The following is a 17030-nucleotide window of genomic DNA, read 5'->3' as shown; positions in this document are numbered from 1 at the left end:
TTTTCTCATATATTACAGATTACCTTTTTGTTGTATTTTTCGATATTAGCATGCAGTACAAGTTCATTCTAAATCCATATATTTTAATGTAATGTTAGAATTATGTTCCCATTGAAAAATGACAAAACACTAGCGCCTGCTTCTTCTAAAGGAGGATATCATCTATTTCATCAGTTGCTCTAATAATATGACCTTGAATTTGTTTGCTGTCTTGTGACTAAGTTATTAAAATTACCATTTGCGTATAGTTTATCTTTCAGCTTCACATGTGTTCATTACTAGGAGGTTGGCTATGCAAATTTGAAATTAGTGGAATAGTCACGGTTAGTGACCAAAATCCCCACCTATACACCAGCCTCACTTGTTGGAATTGTCACACATACACACACACACAAACATACACATGTGTATATACTTTTTCAGATTTTGAAATTTGTGGAAAGTCTAATATTCTTGAGCCCCTTTTTCATGTGAGATATGGTGGTCCGCTGTGAATTGTGTATGATGAGGGCTTAGGGTGCACTGGAGTGGTTTAGCATAGTGGTGATTGGCTCCTCATATGTGTGACAATTTAGGGCAAAGATAAGAATGGGTATTGTTCCTAAAGGACGTGGTAGTGGAAATGGCATCTGCCAGTAATTCAATTAAATGGTGATTTCATCAGTGGGTTAATCCACCTGAGAAAGTTAGAGCCCTCATTATGTAATCACTTCCCCAAAGCCCATTAACAACCAAGCCTCTGGCATGTGAGTTTTGGGCAACATTTCAAACCTAAACCTTAAAGGCACTAATCCCTTCCTTGAACATTCTTCTTTTATGAGCTGATCACCTCTCAAAGACCCCAGCTTCCTAATACTATTAGTTGGCATCAGGATTTCTTTTTTAGGGGTACCTGGAATCAAACTCAGGACCTTGCGCTTGCCAGGCAGGTGCTTGTGCAACTGAACTATATCCCTGGCCCTGTGTCAGGATTTTAGCATATGAATTTGCAAGTAAGCATCTTAACCATAGCAAGTAAGTCCACCTGGCTACACAGAATGGTTCTGAAAATCATGAAATAATGTAAATGACAATTATTTTAAAGAGCTATATTATTTTATGGATATTCTTTCACAAGCGGCCTTTCCAGATTTTCAGTGTTTTAATTTATATTATTATAATTGTCATGTATCATATCATACCATATAGATATCATACAATTATGCATAATTATGATTAATTTATATTAGTAGGAATGTATGTTTTTATAATTAGGGTGAATCATTATGCATATGTAATTATTTACCTTTCTTACTGAACATAATTAGCCATAATCGAAAAGTCTAGATATCTTTAGACTGTGTCAGTTAACTCAGAGTCATGTGAAGAAGTTGAATAAAACAATTATAAATAGACATCGGGTGCCTTTTTTATATATACATATATATATATCACTGGCAGTTGGTATATCCAAGTTGATTAGGCTATTTGGGACTCTTCAATACTGCGATATTATGCTGTATTCTGAGGCATCTTATGTTGGGCGCATAGCACAGGAGCTTGCGTAGATCTCTTCTTAGGGCCACTTCTGCTGCTCCCTGGCTCTGTGATACAGACTTTGGGGTGTGTTGTCGAGTATTCCAGCCCCGGCTTACTTCCCACCAGTATATTTAAGCTAATGAGCATAGGGTGTCTAGCAAATGCTAGTCAAATAATCGCTGTTAGTTATTATGTAAACCAGGCCTTGCGTTTTCTGGTACATTTTAAATTGTAGTTGCTTCAGGTCTGTATTTTGTACTTTTCCCTGAGCTCTGTATTTGTAGGCACGTTTTTAGTTCCATGACTTACTGAAAGATACCTTAGCTTCCTGAGGAAATTGGATGAAGTCATTGAAACAGCAGCATTTTTAAGAATTTATATAGTATAACAGAATGGGGCTAGAGACTGAATCTTGTTCTTAATAAAAGAAAACAGCTAATCCTGGGAAGGCTGAGGCCATAAGCCATATCTGCATGTACTGTATTTCCCTGAAAAGAAGAGCAGGTCTTATATTAATTTTTGCTCCAAAAGACACAGTAGGACTTATTTTTAGGGGATGTCTTGTTTATTTCGTGTACAAGCATCTACATTTATTCCTGTCCAGAAATCAGTATTTATTCTTGTACAAAAATCTATAATTATTCAAATACAGTCACGTCGTCTCATTCTGGAACACTGTGATAACTCTCCAAACCCCGAATTCTGGCCTGCATTTCCTGTAGAGCCATGAGCTCAGTCTCTCACGTCCAGCAATAGCGCCCTCCTTAGGTGCGCGCTCCTGATCCACGGAGCCTGCTCGTAGCACGTTGGCAACACAACTGCCAGTGATTCTATCCCATGAATTCCTCACCTGAGTCACAGCCTCTTGCAGGCTGGGCTTCACAGAGCTTCCGTTTAACCAAGTGTTCACTGAAGACTTAGGAGACAGGAGTGGTGACAGAAATGACAACAGGTGAGAATAATGGGCCACACAAAAGTGATGAAAAGTCACAGGCACCAAAATTCAGAAAACATTTGTTTATTTCACACAAGTGCATTAAGTATGTCTGTTAGATAGTCGACATACTGAATTAGAAAGATTCAGATTAGACACAACCATGTCTGTTGTCAAGGGTGCATGTTATTCACCCGCTGTGTCTACTCTGACTGGTCATCAGGCAGTAAGCCTTGAGTTCATCTGTTCACATAGGTGTTTGCCTCTCATCCAGAGGTACCCCCTTGAGTATTTACAAATAGCTAATTATTATTATATTATTAAGTATTAATGCCAATAATATTTATTGATATTTAATTATATATTAATGGTATTTTATAATTCAATATGTCTGTCATGTTGCAACAGGTGTACTAAATGTATTTGTCTATTTGACATCCTTCACTGGGGCTTATTTTTAGGGTAAGGCTTATATATGAGCATCTGAAAAATCGTTCTGGGGCTTATTTTCTGGTTAGATCTTATTTTCAGAGAAATAAGCTACTACCTCGAGCCGACTTTCAAAGGTTAATAGGCAAGTTATAAACATTTCACTGTGAATCTAAAGGCTGTTAATATTTGAATGCTGACATAATTTATAAACGAAGGAACAAAATTTATATGCATTATTTTATATTTGCATTTGCATGAGTTTATGCTGGGTCCAAGTGTTCATCCATGGTCAAAGGTAGTCATGCTGCCAGACGCATGCGTATGGTCACCCTGGATGTTTAGCGACTGGCTTATAGGTACTCATACATTCTCAGTCCTTTGGTTCACCCACCCACACACACGGACACACATGTCCACCGCTGTAGTGCTTTGTAAGTACATCACTGATGAGTGACTCTTTTCATAGCTGTTTTTTCAGTCCCAGCAGTGCCAGTCACTTCACGTTCACCCATCCACTCACTGCATTCACTTACAGCGTTATGCAGTAAAACTGATACTTGTGCACCAAGAGCAAAAAGGTTCAGCCTCTGCGCCTCAGTGATCTATTCTAGTAATTGCGATTCTTAAAAGGTCTGTGCTTGTGATTTGTTGGTTGTATCCAAAAGGAATATTCTACATTTTAATTTTTAGGTAAGGGCTCTGAGACTTCAACTAGAATGGCACTGTAAGTGTCTCATGTCCAAACCTCTAGCGGTTATGGATAAAACATAAAACAGAAAGCCAAACATGGTGCCACTGGGATCTAAAACATAACAACAATCTATAGACCAGAAACAAGCAGAAAAACAAAAGCTCCTAATGAGGTTGATACTGCTTTAAAAAAACAACAACAACAGCCTTGCGTAATGAAAAGGAGGAAAGTCCCAAAGCAAAGTTTCTGTTCAGACCTCTCTTCCAAGCGGAAATGGTTTATTCACCCATTGGCATTCTTTCCTTCTGGAATGTAAACACTAGGACGTTATGAAATATCAGTGTATTGTGGACTGTTAATTAGATGCTTATACTTTCTTTGATGTGACTCAGAATATTGATACATTCTCAGTTACATCAATAATAAATAGTTTGTTGAATGCTTTAGTAATACACACACATTGGAAGAAGCAGTAGGATAATGATAACATTATAGGGTTCTGTCTTGGTTACTTTTCTCTTCTTGCTGAGACAAAAAAGCTGATGCCCAAAATTAAGGAAGGAAAGGTTTATTTAGCTCACAGTTATGGAGGTTTCCATCCATACTTGGCTGGCTGCAAAGCAGAGTGGCACATGGCAGAGGGCAACAGTTTGTGGTGGCAGAAAAACTGCAAAAGTAACAAGAACAAAAAGAGAGGAAGGGCGGAGATCAAGTCTCTTTCCCTCCCTTATACTGTATGCAGGCTGCCCGCCCCAGGGTGGCTGTAGCACTCGCACCCGTAATCCCAGCATTGGACCATGAACAATCACAAACTCTGTAAGCCCGCTCCACGACTGCATGAGGCTTTGGGGTGACAGCCAGACACAAACCATAACAGGCTCCATCAATAAAATGTTTGGCCTGGGGCTTGGCACAGAGGTAATACTTAGTAGTTGGGAGCTGATATCTTCTCCTTTAGTTGCTGAAAGTATGTCGTGAAGGTTTTGATCTTTTTTGCTTTGTTTAAAATTATGTTAAAACATTCAATTAAATAAATCTATATTAATGACTATTATTACAGCCCAGTCCAGCTCAACATAAGTAGACCCCAATTCGGTCTAGAATTAACCTATTAAGTTGGGTAAACAGTGCATTCATACATATTGAATTCCTTCAAATCTTAAAATAGATTACTACTTTACAATATGTAGGGATTTTAATGAGTTCTAAAATGAATAGGTAAAGTTGAGTATTCCCTTCTACTAACTTAAATAAAAGTTTTAGATTTATTTTAGAGGTTTTTAGAAAGTGAGATCACTTATGCACAGCTTTGTTCTCAAGAATGTAGACTATCACTCAATCAACACTTAGCTACACATCACCTAGGATTGTACATAGCACTAATATGTAGTGCTATGGTTAATATGTAAATATGTAATACACTAGCATTACCATGAATAAACATCATATTCCAGTAATACATGCATTCCTGTGGTTATAGCAGCACCATTCATCGTACCTAAATCTTGGAAGGATTAAGTTAAGTGTAATCAATCAGAGACACAAGTTTAACTATCACATGGTTTCCATGATAGGAGAAACCCATGGTAAAAATAAGGAGCAAAATAAAAGATAGATAATAGGAAGTGGGGAGAGACAGCTTTCTCAGAGGGGAGGAGATCAGAGATGGAGGGAATGCAGCGGGAAGGAAGGGAAAGGGAGGAGAAAATGTATTGGGATGTGTTACGTACGAAAATTGTGAACATTATGTACTACATATATATATACACTAATAAGCTAACTAAAGTAAAAAGTAAATGTTAAAAATATGTAGTGCTTTGGTTTTACTTCAGTCAGATACTTTTAAGACTGGATGAAGGTGTAGATGCAGCTCTCATGTTCAATTTGTACTTTATTTGCATAGCAGTGTGAATATTGGATTATGTAGGGGCAGTTGTCAATATTCTAACACCCTTTCTTCGATAAAAAAAAGTGCATGTTGGTTTCAGAAAGGCAAATCACCAAAAATAATTAAAGTTCATGTTTCAAGTGTAATTTCTTTTATGTGTGTTCTTTCCCAGAGGGCTACTCTGTCCTTTGCTTAACTCAATTTAATGCCTAAATGCAAGCCTTATTATATAAGTTAGGACATGTGGGCTTTAACCGGATTGCCAAGATTCATTAAAATAACTAATCCTAACACTATCTTTAAAACAACACCTTATCATTAAGTTTAAGCTATGTGTGTGTATACAGAGCTTTTTCACCTGTTAAAATGATCCGAGAACCTTCACACAAACCTGTTAATTTTGAGGTCTTGCTATGTTATGAGGTTACCTATGGTGGGAGACTGGCCTTTATCTAAAGTTTAAAAAAATTAATTTCCAAGTTCTCTTCTGATCTTTGCCCCCTGCGTAGTTAACTTCCTTCTTGACCAAGCACACAGTCTGTTCAGAAAGCTGTTACTTACGTGCAGTCTAGAAACAGCAGCTCGTATCTGCCAAAACCCATCCGGTTGTCGCCCGTGGACTCCTCCCCTATGCTTGATAGTTATAGCTGGAACCTCACTCCCAAGGGCCAGGGAACATCCATGTTTAGACGCTGACCAGAGAGCCCAATTGCTGCCATTCTTGGAGAGTAAAATGAAGACTGAACAGCGAAAGTAGCCAAGAGGCAGAGGTCTATGAAACCGATCAGCACAGTCCTAATTTAACTGAGAGACAGTTTCTTTTATCTCACTGTTCATTTACACTCAGGAATCTTTTGCACTCCATCTTATGTTCGCTGTGTGCTTTGCTAGGTACTGTGCATGCATCAGGTAGTACAGTGATTTTTGCTGTCACCAAGCTCACACCGAGCAGCAGGGACAGGCCTGACAACAGGTAACTCCAGTAGATATCAAAAGCCTGTAGTATATGGGGTTGGGCAAGTGGCCAGGAAGACATGGAGGAGTCATGACTATTTGTGCTTAGGAGATTGGTGGACAGTCCACAGAGTAAGCAGCCTTTCAGCTGAAGAGAATTTGGTATCAGTAAGACATCAGTGACGAGTGTTGTCTAAACTCCTGGGTGAGAAAATCCTGCAGATTAGCCACTGCACATCTTGGAATGTGTCACAGAGCAAGAGGGTGCACACCTCCCTTTGTCGTCGTACTTACAGTGAGGTTGAAACAAGATCCGCATCTCACATAGCGTTTGATGAGGGAAGGTACTGTGTGTATTTCCTGGAGGAAGGGATCCATTTATGTGTGCTTGTATTTTAGAGAATGGGGAAGAAGGCTGTTTCATTACTGCGAGGAGCTCTAGGGTTCCTGTCTTGGTTGTAGCATCCATAGTTAGTATTCAGATTTAGGTGTTATTTCTGATGTTAGTGAGGTAGAACCAAAGGAATTTATATATTAACTGCTTATCTAGGGACATTAACCAAAACTTTCATGGCACTATGAGGGAGATTTTACAAAAAATTTTATCTGCACACCCATGGGAAGTAAGCCTGATTTCTTTCTCTTTTTTCGTGTAGTTTTATTAGTGCTATCAAATTTAATGACTCTTCTGCCCTTTTTTTGCTGTCATAGTATAGTGACTTCGGATCCATATATGCTGATTTAGCATTGAAAGCAAGTTGGGGGGAAAAAAGTAAATTGCATTCTAGCCGATTCTCCTTCTGTTTGTACTGTTTATTTTTTCTCTGTTTATATTCTCCAATAAACAGTTAAGAGCTTTGTTGAAAGTAAAAGCAAGAGGCCTCCTATACCAGCAATGGCTCTAATCTGTTATAGTTTGAGTACAGCTTCTTGAGCATCTTGTGCAGTGACACTGGGTCCTGTTCTTACAAGGGCCCTGCACTTAGCTGATGGTTCTATTGCTGCCATCTTGAAATTCTCAGTAATATTTGGACAAGGGGCTCTGCAGTTTCACTGTGCAACTATGCAGCCCCACCTGCATGCTAGAACATTAACATATATGCTGGGGCACAGGTAAAACATAACAGTTTAAGAATGAAAGGCCATGTACTTGAAGTACCTTTTGTGTCTCAAGTTGGCCATGAGAAGGCCCACGGTGAGTTATGTCCTCCTCTTGTAACTTGTCATATCTGTCTGTCCATGTTGACTGAACTTTAGTCTGTGGCTCACATTCAATCCTTATCCTTCCTGGTGACTTACGTACTGTTCCTCTGCACTGTCTCTTTACATCTCGGATGTCACACTCCCCCAATTTTCTCTTTATCTTACTTGACTGAACCATCTCAGTCTACAGTGCTTTTCTCTCGCCTGTCTTCTAAAATTGGGATGTAGCAGGGGTCCGAGTATGCCAAACTCTTCTACTCATTCTCTCCTGGGCTTAGATTCTATCTGTAAGGGAACTTCTTCTAAGTCTGTACATGTCACCTCTCCTTGGGGGTCTCATGGACATCTCTCACTTCACATGGCCAAACTCCTGAACTGGCCCTTCCGACTTGTTCTACACAGGCTTCCCTTTTCTGTTGGTAGGGATCCTACATTAGTTGATTAGGTAAAAAGTCATCATCACCTTCCATCCTGCCTTGCTCTCATATTCAGGCTGTTAGAAAGTCTTCCTAGTTCTTTGTTCAAAATATAGAATCTGAATCTGCTACTCTTAGTATGCATCAGTCTCTCGTATTCTCTGCATAGCAACCAGAGTGTGCCTATTAAAATAAATTGAACTCTGCAGTGATTTCCCTTCTGCTTCACAGAAAAAGCCACAGTTCTTGGAATCCCCCGCCAGGCCCTGCACAGCCTGCCATACCTCACACGCACACCTTGCTCCTGTCATCTCTTGCTGCTTTCTGTTACATACTGGTTTCAGCTGTGCTGTCCCTTGCTGTGCTTTCAATCACAGTGCTATGCGGTGTGCAATGCCCAGAATGCTCTTCCCTTGGTGTCCACCTTGTTAATTCTTTCACATCTTTCCCACGCTTGCTCTAAGGCACCTTCCCAGCGGAGCCAGCCCGGATTGCTCTACTGAGTTGCAACCACCTTGCACGAACTATTCATCTCTTTTACCAATTCCACTTCCCTCTTGTCCCTAGCATTTATCGTCTTCTAACAGAACTTATTTTTCATTGTCTTGTTGTCTAGACCTCAGACGCTTGGTGCTTTATAAATATTTGTTGAATGTTCACTGAGTGTAATTTTCCAAAAGGAATACATCATTTGGCGGGATATTCCTCATTTGTTTATAGTCTAAAGAATATAACTTTAGAAAATATTTCTATTTTAAACCATTGAATGTTTAATAAAGGTAATAGTGTGCTTATAAGTATAAGCAATGATATTTTACTCTGAAATACAAATAATTTTACGTACTTGAAATAATTGAAATGTAAGAAAATCCATCAATGCAATTATAGTTCTAACATTGTAGTGGGTGAAGAGGTTACCTTTTTCCTGGCTTGATATTGCTTATATCGTTCAGTTCAGGATTGGGAAATTAAGATAGCTTCTAAAATATCACTTCTTGTTTTACCTCTCTGTGCCAAATGCTAATAAATACCCCTCATGCTTGTGCCTCTCCTCTCCCCCAAACTGACATGACTTAAGATTCCTAACAGAACATAGCTCAAACATATGGAATCACTTATTTAGTAACTCTGTTATTATGCATTACATTTTATAAACAAAATTAGCCTCAGAGAGGTCGTTGAAGTAAAACATAATGGGAAAGTTGCATGATCATGATGGATGTACAGAGTAGCCCTCTGAAACACATGTGTAATTTTTAATAATGTGGTTCTTTAAAAGTAGGAATTTGTTCAAGAGCTCTCTTTTGCAGTATGGCAAATATAATTAAGAACTATGTATTGTATTCTTGAAAATTGCTGAAAGAATACGTTGTAAGTGTTCTCACCACACAAAAAATTATGAGTATGTGCAATAACCCACACAGTGTATACATATTTTGAAAGAACATGTTGCATTAAGATGAAATATATTCATTTTTCAGTTTTCAATTAAAAAGAAAGATTAATTAATTTTAAAAATTACATTTTAAAAGGTGGTAGTTGGATATGGTGATGCATGCTTGTAATCCTAGCGGCTCAGAAAGCTGATGCAGGAAGATTGCAAGTTTAGAGTTTGCCTGGGCAACTTACCTAGATCCTGTCGTAAAATTAAAAAAAAATGAAGGGACTGGAGATCTAGCTGAGTGGTAGAGTGTCCCTGGATTTGATCTGTTTACAAAGAAAAAAAATAGTGATGTCTTCAATGACCAGTGAGCTGTATTCTATAATGAGCTCTATTCTATGAGACATTTTTTAAGGTATAATTTTTAATTGTAATAATATACCACAGATTTTTTAAAAATCAAGAACAAAAATACTGCCGTAATTTTACCACTGTAACCCAACCATTTTCCTGTTGCCTTATTTACCTTTGTGTGTTCACGTTTCATCCTTTATAGGGGACACAGTTTTTATCCTGTCTCTTTCAGCTTTATGTCATGCTTATTTCAGCTTTATGTCATGCTTATTTCTTCACAGAGCCCTGTGGTCATTATCAAAATAAGTTCTCAAGGTTACATAATGGTCCAAAGCATGGCAGCACCATAGTGAGCTTAAATATTTTCCAGGTGTGGGATATTTTAAGTTGCTTTCAGTTTTTAGAAATCATAAATAATGTAATGAATACATACGTGTTTGTAGCCTTTTATACTTTATTTTCTTGGGATCTACCCCTAAAGGTGACCGTAGTAATGACTGTTGACATATTGCCAGCCTACTTTCCCCAAACCAATCTTCTGCCTCTGCCAACCAATGAAAGTACAGCTTCATGGCCTCCTTGCCCATGATGTCTTGTTTTTGCCTCTCTCTTTGTTGGCCCTTGTATTGTTAGCATTGAAATACAGGTGCTCCTTGGTAGTAGGGAAATCTTGAAAGCAGATTTAGTGTATTAGGTGCTGGCCTCAGGCTTCTTTCCTGTCAAAGAGGTAGAGAATTGTTTGAATAGATTTGATTTAGTTATGCTTAAGATAGGGAAAAAGTTATCTATGGTTTGTTCAATGCACAACTTGAAGAAATTTGCTATTGGTATCAAAGTCACATGCATCACCTGACCTAGCTGACCATTTCTGCCCCAGAGATTTGGTTTATTGTTCTGTTCGGAAACCAGTTGGTTCTAAAAAGGTATGACATCTATTTCTTTGCTTTCTAAGAATCTACAGTGGCACATGTATCTTGCAACAAAGTTTTCTACTTACTAAATATTTTGGCTTAAACTTGGAGAATCACATTCTTCCATTTTTTCATAATTACAAATTTATCCCTTAGAAGAATCAAATTCATGACTTTCAGTTTTTCCTAATGAAAGATGGATGTGTTAGTTTTCCATTGCTGTGACAAGATACCTGAGATAATCAACTAAGAAGGAGGGAAGATTTTTTTTAGCTCATGGTTTCAGGGATTTCAGTCCATGGTTGGCTGGCTGTGTTATTTTGAGGCCTGTGATGAGGCAGAACATCAGGGTGGGAATATGTGATGGAACTGAGCTTCTCACCTCACAGGAGTCAGGATGTAAAGAAAGAGGATGGGACAGTGGTCCTAGTATTCCCTTCAAGGCCATTTCCCCCTAACTGGGTACCACCTCCTCAAGGGTCTACTACCTCCCAATAGTGCCACAAGTCCCTAGCATGTGAGCTTTGGGAGACATCTAGAATTCAAATGATGTCATTTGGGTACTGGTATTAGTTATGCAAACCTGTAGAGAAAATGGCTCAAACTTTCCACACAAGTATATTAGTCCGCTCTCTGTCATTGTAACAAGATACCAGAGATAAGAAACTTGTAAAGTAGAAAGGTTTGACTCACCATTAGAGGTTTGGTTCATGGTTACTTGACCCTGTTGATTTAGGCCTGTGGTGGCACAGTGCCTCAGGGCAGGAGCATGTGGTGGAGGAGCACTGTTAATCTTATAGAAGCTGGGAAGCAATAAGAGAGAGAGAGGGAGGTGGGGCAGCGTCTCTCAAGGGCATACCCCTAATTATCTAACTTCCTCCCACTGGGCCTGTCACGCTTGTTATCTAAAACACCCCACAAAAAGACTCATCATGCCAAAGGTTTGGTTGCCACTGACAGGGGAAAAGATTGGATCACAAGGGCTTATTAAGTGGAATAATCAATTGACAACTGTATAACTCAGTGGGCTTGTTTGGAGGTGGGACCTAATTAGACAAAGCAGGTAACTGGGGGGTGAGCCTTCATAGGATATATCTTATCCTCATCCCCTTCCCTTCTCTCTGGCTTTTTCCCCCTTCTCTGCCATGAAGTAAGCAGCTTTCTTCTGCCATGTACGTCTGCCATCATGTTCCTTCCTTGGAACCAGCCTACCATGGACTAAACCTCTGAAACTGTGAGCCAGATTCTTCTCTTCTAACTTGTACATGTCAGATATTTTGTCCCAGGTATGGAAAGGTGACCAGTACAGGGCCTCGCCTCTCAGTACCACCACAGACTGTGACCAAGCCCTTGGCATAAAGGCTTTGGGGGGGATACTTATCCAAACTGTAGCAACAAGTAACATTTAAGGGAGACTTGGAATAAATTTGATCTTGGATAAGGACTGAGATGATTGTAAGGCTCTAGTATCATTTTAATAATGTTATTCTATAATAGTGAATAGTTTCAACCTATCATGTTCCCTGTCTCACCTATGAAGTTAATAGATTGGGAAGTGTTATTAATATGCAGAGAAGTTAAAGGACAAGAGTCCAGGACTTCATGTGGAGTGTGCCTGTGTGGAATGTTGCGAATTTGTATGTGGTTTTATTGTACCACAAAACAGTATTTTTAATGTTTTCTCATTTCTTCATACAAAAGTTGGTTGAGTCCCTTTTGTGCTCTGGGGCACACATATGAGGCTTCAGTGAGTGCTCAGACTGGTGCAAGGGTCAGGTCATAAAGAGACGGTGGCAGGGGGTGTGGTGAACGCTCCTGCATAGCAGGTGCCAACTCCTATGGGAAGCCCAGTGAGAAGAGGGCTGAGGTTTGTGCTGAGAGCACAGGTAGCTTTGTGGCATTCCTAAAGGGTCAAGAAGACTGACCCCTGTAGATGTGTCTTTCACCAGGATGGCCAGTGAGATTGCTAAGAAAGAGCTGGATACTATGTCTTGAGAAATCATTTCTTCTATCAAGGGCTGAAAAGAGGTGACTCCTACCCTGAATTACTACTTAGAATCATATTCTATGCTGGTTTCTTTGGGGAACCACTTTGTGTTAACTATTTCCATTTCCTAGGAGTTTTCCCTCTTTAATTCCCTGCTACCTAAGTCTCCTGAGGTCCCACATTTTTTGTGTGTGTCAGTTTCTACATTTCTTCATCCATGCATTTATCCCAAAGATATTCCAAGTGCTGAAATCTAGTGAAGATTTGCCATTGAAAATATAAACAAGCTATTTGGACTGCAAAGGCCATGAGTTGGGAAAAGTTTGGCATATTCTACAAACAGAACCAAGACTTTAAAGCTAAAAATTAGCGTATTAACTTTAAAGCTAAAAATTAGTGTACTAACAGTGTATTAACAGATGTATTAAAGCTGTTAATACACTAATTTTATTAACACATTGTTGCTTCCCAACTTCTATGAAAGCCTCTCTGAAGAGCAGAGAGGGCTTAGGGTTTGATTGGAAGAATAATATTTATTCTTTGTGCCACAAAAGCCATTGAAGGTTTATAAGCAGGAATGACGGGATCCAATTTGCCTACAATTTTAATGTCGTGTCATCTAAAAAGTTGAAGAATGGTGTGTCCTAGAAAAGTTTGGGGCTGGACATACAGATGATTTGGATCGAGGCTTTAGACTGAAGGAAGCAGAGCACCGCTATTGTTGAAAGAGGGGGGATTAGAGCTGGGATTTAGCACATGCCCGCGCACTTGCATTTTTCTGCCCTTATTTCCATCCAGTGTGATGGATTGCTAGTTCAGGACAGATGGGAAGAGCAGCGATTTCCCTTCTCCCGCCAGCTTTCCCTGATCCTGTTTTCTTATGGAGAGACTTTCAGGGTCCTGTCCATATTGGCACTGCCAGGAATAGCTGGTACACGGGGCGGTGTTCTGCCCACCACAGGAACCAAGGGCAGCTGATTGACTTGGGAGTGATTCTGACCTAAGCTATGCCGGTCACTTCTTTATACCTCCTTATCCCCTACTCCTCTGTCCTTCCCGCTAAGTTACAGCAGATGGGCAGAAATGTTCCCAGGCCACTAACGGATATTTGGGCATTGCTGTAGGCAGTTAAAGTTGGATAAGCAGCAATTTATTCTGCTGCTGGCACTCAGAATACCACCAGCCCTTGAGAGCATGCTGAGTTTGAAAGAGTTGGGGAGATGGAATAAGAGGAAAGGTAGACTTCTTAAAGGGGTGCAGGACTCCAGAAATAAGTGCTTTTTAATATTTTCTTTATTAATATTCAGTTGTATTACATTATAATTAAAAAACTGACATGCCAAAAAAAAAAGAAAGGAAGAAAGCAAGCAAGCAAGCAAGCAAGCTGTGTGACTTTAGTAGCTAAATTGTGATATTTCCAATCAAGTTTTCATTCATCTGAAGTTCCAGGGCATCACTTAGCTGAAGGGGGCATATACAAGACCCATAATAGGCAACAAAACAAGAGTAGAAATCAAAGCAATAGAAAAACTCTCAAACTGCAGACTAGGCTAACTTCCTTATGTTTGTTCTGGCTTTTTGAATTGCTTTTCCCTTATTACCTTTAATTCCACTTCTTTTGTAACACATAGTTCCTGTGTTTTTGAGATGCCCGCATGTTTTGAGAAGCTTGATCTCCCTTCCTGCTTCGTATATTTGTACATGGTGGGTCCCTGGTCTCCAGTCAGCTGCGAAGACTCTTTCCTCTCTAGCTTTCAGTGTTAAAACAATTTTATAAAAGCAGTGACCCTTATCCTTCACTCCTTCAGCTCTAACAGCATCATCCTCTAAGCTGAACAAACTTAGACCTGCCTCAGGGTCTTTGCACTTTCTGTTCCTTCTGCCTAGAATACCTCATTGGCAGGTATTCTCAGGGGCAAGGTCCTCGCATTCTTTAGGTCTTTTTTTTTTTTTTTTTTTTTCTACACTACTGTCTTTGAGATTGTCTACCTTACCAACCCTAATCCATCTTCTTCTTTTCCTATTGTTCTGTGTCGGTTGCTATAATGATGAGCTATGCCTCCTGAGACCCAAACTCTTATGCAGAGGGACACTGTGGCTGCTCTTATGGATAGAATATATTTCTCCATTCTCTTGAGTCCGTGCTGACCTTACAGTTTGCTTCAACAAAGAAGTAGAATGTGACACAGATTATGTGCAGATTTGAGAGCAACACTGTCCAAGTTGTTATCCTTAGCCACAGATGACCATTTAGATTTCAACTTAAATCACAGTTAGGTAGAACTTAAAATTAAGTTTCTGAGTTGCGCTAGCCATACATCAGCTATCAAGTAATCACATGTAATTATGGCGCTCTGTTGGGTAGGATCATTTTGGAACCTTTCTGTGATTGTGGAGCATTGTATTGAACAGAGCTGTTCTAGAGCCTGTGAGCTGTTAATGAGATCCAGTGGGAACAGTAATCACCATGCTTTGAAGAAACTCAGTCCAGCCTGCTGGTCAGGTAGACACTGTGTCCCTAAAGGGAAACCAGTGGCTCCGGCCAGCAGAGAGCAACGATTTCAGCCATGTGGGTGAGGCCATCTTTCCTGACTTGTAAGTGATCCTCCAACCCCATTCAGGCTGCAGCCTCAGGAGTATCCCGTGTGGTGCCAGCGGAAGAACTGATCAAATTGCCAACAAACCTAGTCATGAAAAATTAATGGTTTTGAGCCATTACACTTTAGATAAGCTTGATACACAGTAGTGATACACATGTTAGTTCTGATGACTGGCTTTAGTTTTGAAACAGTGCCCTCTGGAATTACTTCATGAGTTACAGTGTGGGAAAAGGGGAGAAACACAGAACATCCCCACTGTGAGATTAGGTTCATGTTTATCTAGGGAGGGAAAAGAATGTTTGCTAGTACAAAAGTAAATACCAAAACTGCACTGAAATAATTCAGCTAGGTGACTGATAATAGAAAAAAAACATCAAAGCAGTATTACAAGTAGTTTGTAAGGTAGATAGTTCAAATAATCCACAACTAACCAGAGCCCACTAATTATTTTAATTGAGAGTAAACAGGTGTGCTTTCTATACTTTGCAGTGCTATACTTTGAAATTGTACGTAGTTGCATTTAATTCTGAAAGCGGTCCTTCCTTTATTTGTTCTTCCCCTGCATGCAGTGAGTGCTTTCTGTATTTGTCTGTGTGGCAATAGAGAGGATTTCAAATGACTGAGACCTGAGCCTTAGCCTGTACAAACTCACAAATCGATGGCGGGCTGTGGGTATGGCCAGGTATATCAGGACAGGCTATCTTAGAAGCTGGGTGGGAACAGACATCTCATTACTGAACATCTTCCACATGGGGGATGCCTATTGCTTTGTAAATGTGTGGGGATAAAAATTTGAAAAGCAGAAGATTTCCTGGAGGATTTTGAGGGTTGTTTTTACTCCCCTGGAAGAGAAAAACAGCATTATTTTTTACTTTAAGAAACAGCTTTAAAAAGCTGGACAGATTTGCAGACACCTATAATCCCAACACTTTGAGAGGCTGAGACAGGGAGAGTGCAAGTTTGCATTCAGTCTGGGCAAAGTAGTGACTTAGTGAGACCCTGTCTCACTTTATAAAAAGGGCTTGGGATGTAGTTTAGTATGAAAGGCCGGGTTCAATCCTTAGTACTGCCAAAAAGAAAAAAAAAAGGAATAACTTCATTGAGATATTATCCACTTATAGAATTCATGTCAGTGGCTTTCAGTGTGCGTATGGACTTGTTGAGTCTGAGCATTATTATTGAGTTGGAGCATTTCCATTGAGTCTGAGCATTTCCATTGCCCCTACACGAGTGCACATGTCCATGAGCAGTCCCTTTTCTTTTTCCCACACCCCCAACCCTACGCAACCACTGTCCTCCTTTTCCCTCAGTAGATACGCCTGTTTTGGGCATTCCATACGAATGGATTCCCATACCGTTGGCTTTTGTGTGTGGCTTCTTTCACTGAGCATGCTCTTATGATTCATCTATGTTGTAGCACGTAACCATATTCCATTCACTTTCATTGCCGAATGAGATTCCATTTTGTACATAGACCACATTTTGTTTATCTATCCTTTTACCAGTTGATAGACATTTGGGTTTTGCCCACATTTTGGCTATTATGTATAATGTTACTATGTCCACGTGCATGTTTTTGTGTGGAGAGATATTTTCAGTTATCTTCTGGATGTACCTACAGAAGGATTTGCTAGGTCATAGGGAAACTCTCTGTTTAACATTTTGAGTAACCACTAAAGTACTTTTGCACTGGCCACCCCATTTAATATTCCTAGCAACAATGCATGAGGGTCCCAGCTTTTCCACATGCTTCTCCCTGCT

At 39.7% G+C, this 17030-nt stretch overlaps 1 protein-coding gene across 5 annotated transcripts in view; it reads left to right on the top strand.

Moving 5' to 3' along the window:
• The window catches only part of Utrn (utrophin), a 506964-nt gene that overhangs the window by 369625 nt on the left and 120309 nt on the right, over window positions 1-17030 (top strand). The window lies entirely within an intron of this gene.

This window comes from Chinchilla lanigera, unplaced genomic scaffold, assembly GCF_000276665.1.
Source record: "Chinchilla lanigera isolate Chin_1 unplaced genomic scaffold, ChiLan1.0 scaffold00035, whole genome shotgun sequence".
Taxonomy (NCBI): Eukaryota; Metazoa; Chordata; class Mammalia; order Rodentia; family Chinchillidae; genus Chinchilla; species Chinchilla lanigera.
The sequence above is the reverse complement of the archived record's forward strand: the minus strand, read 5'-3'. Positions and strand labels throughout refer to the sequence as shown.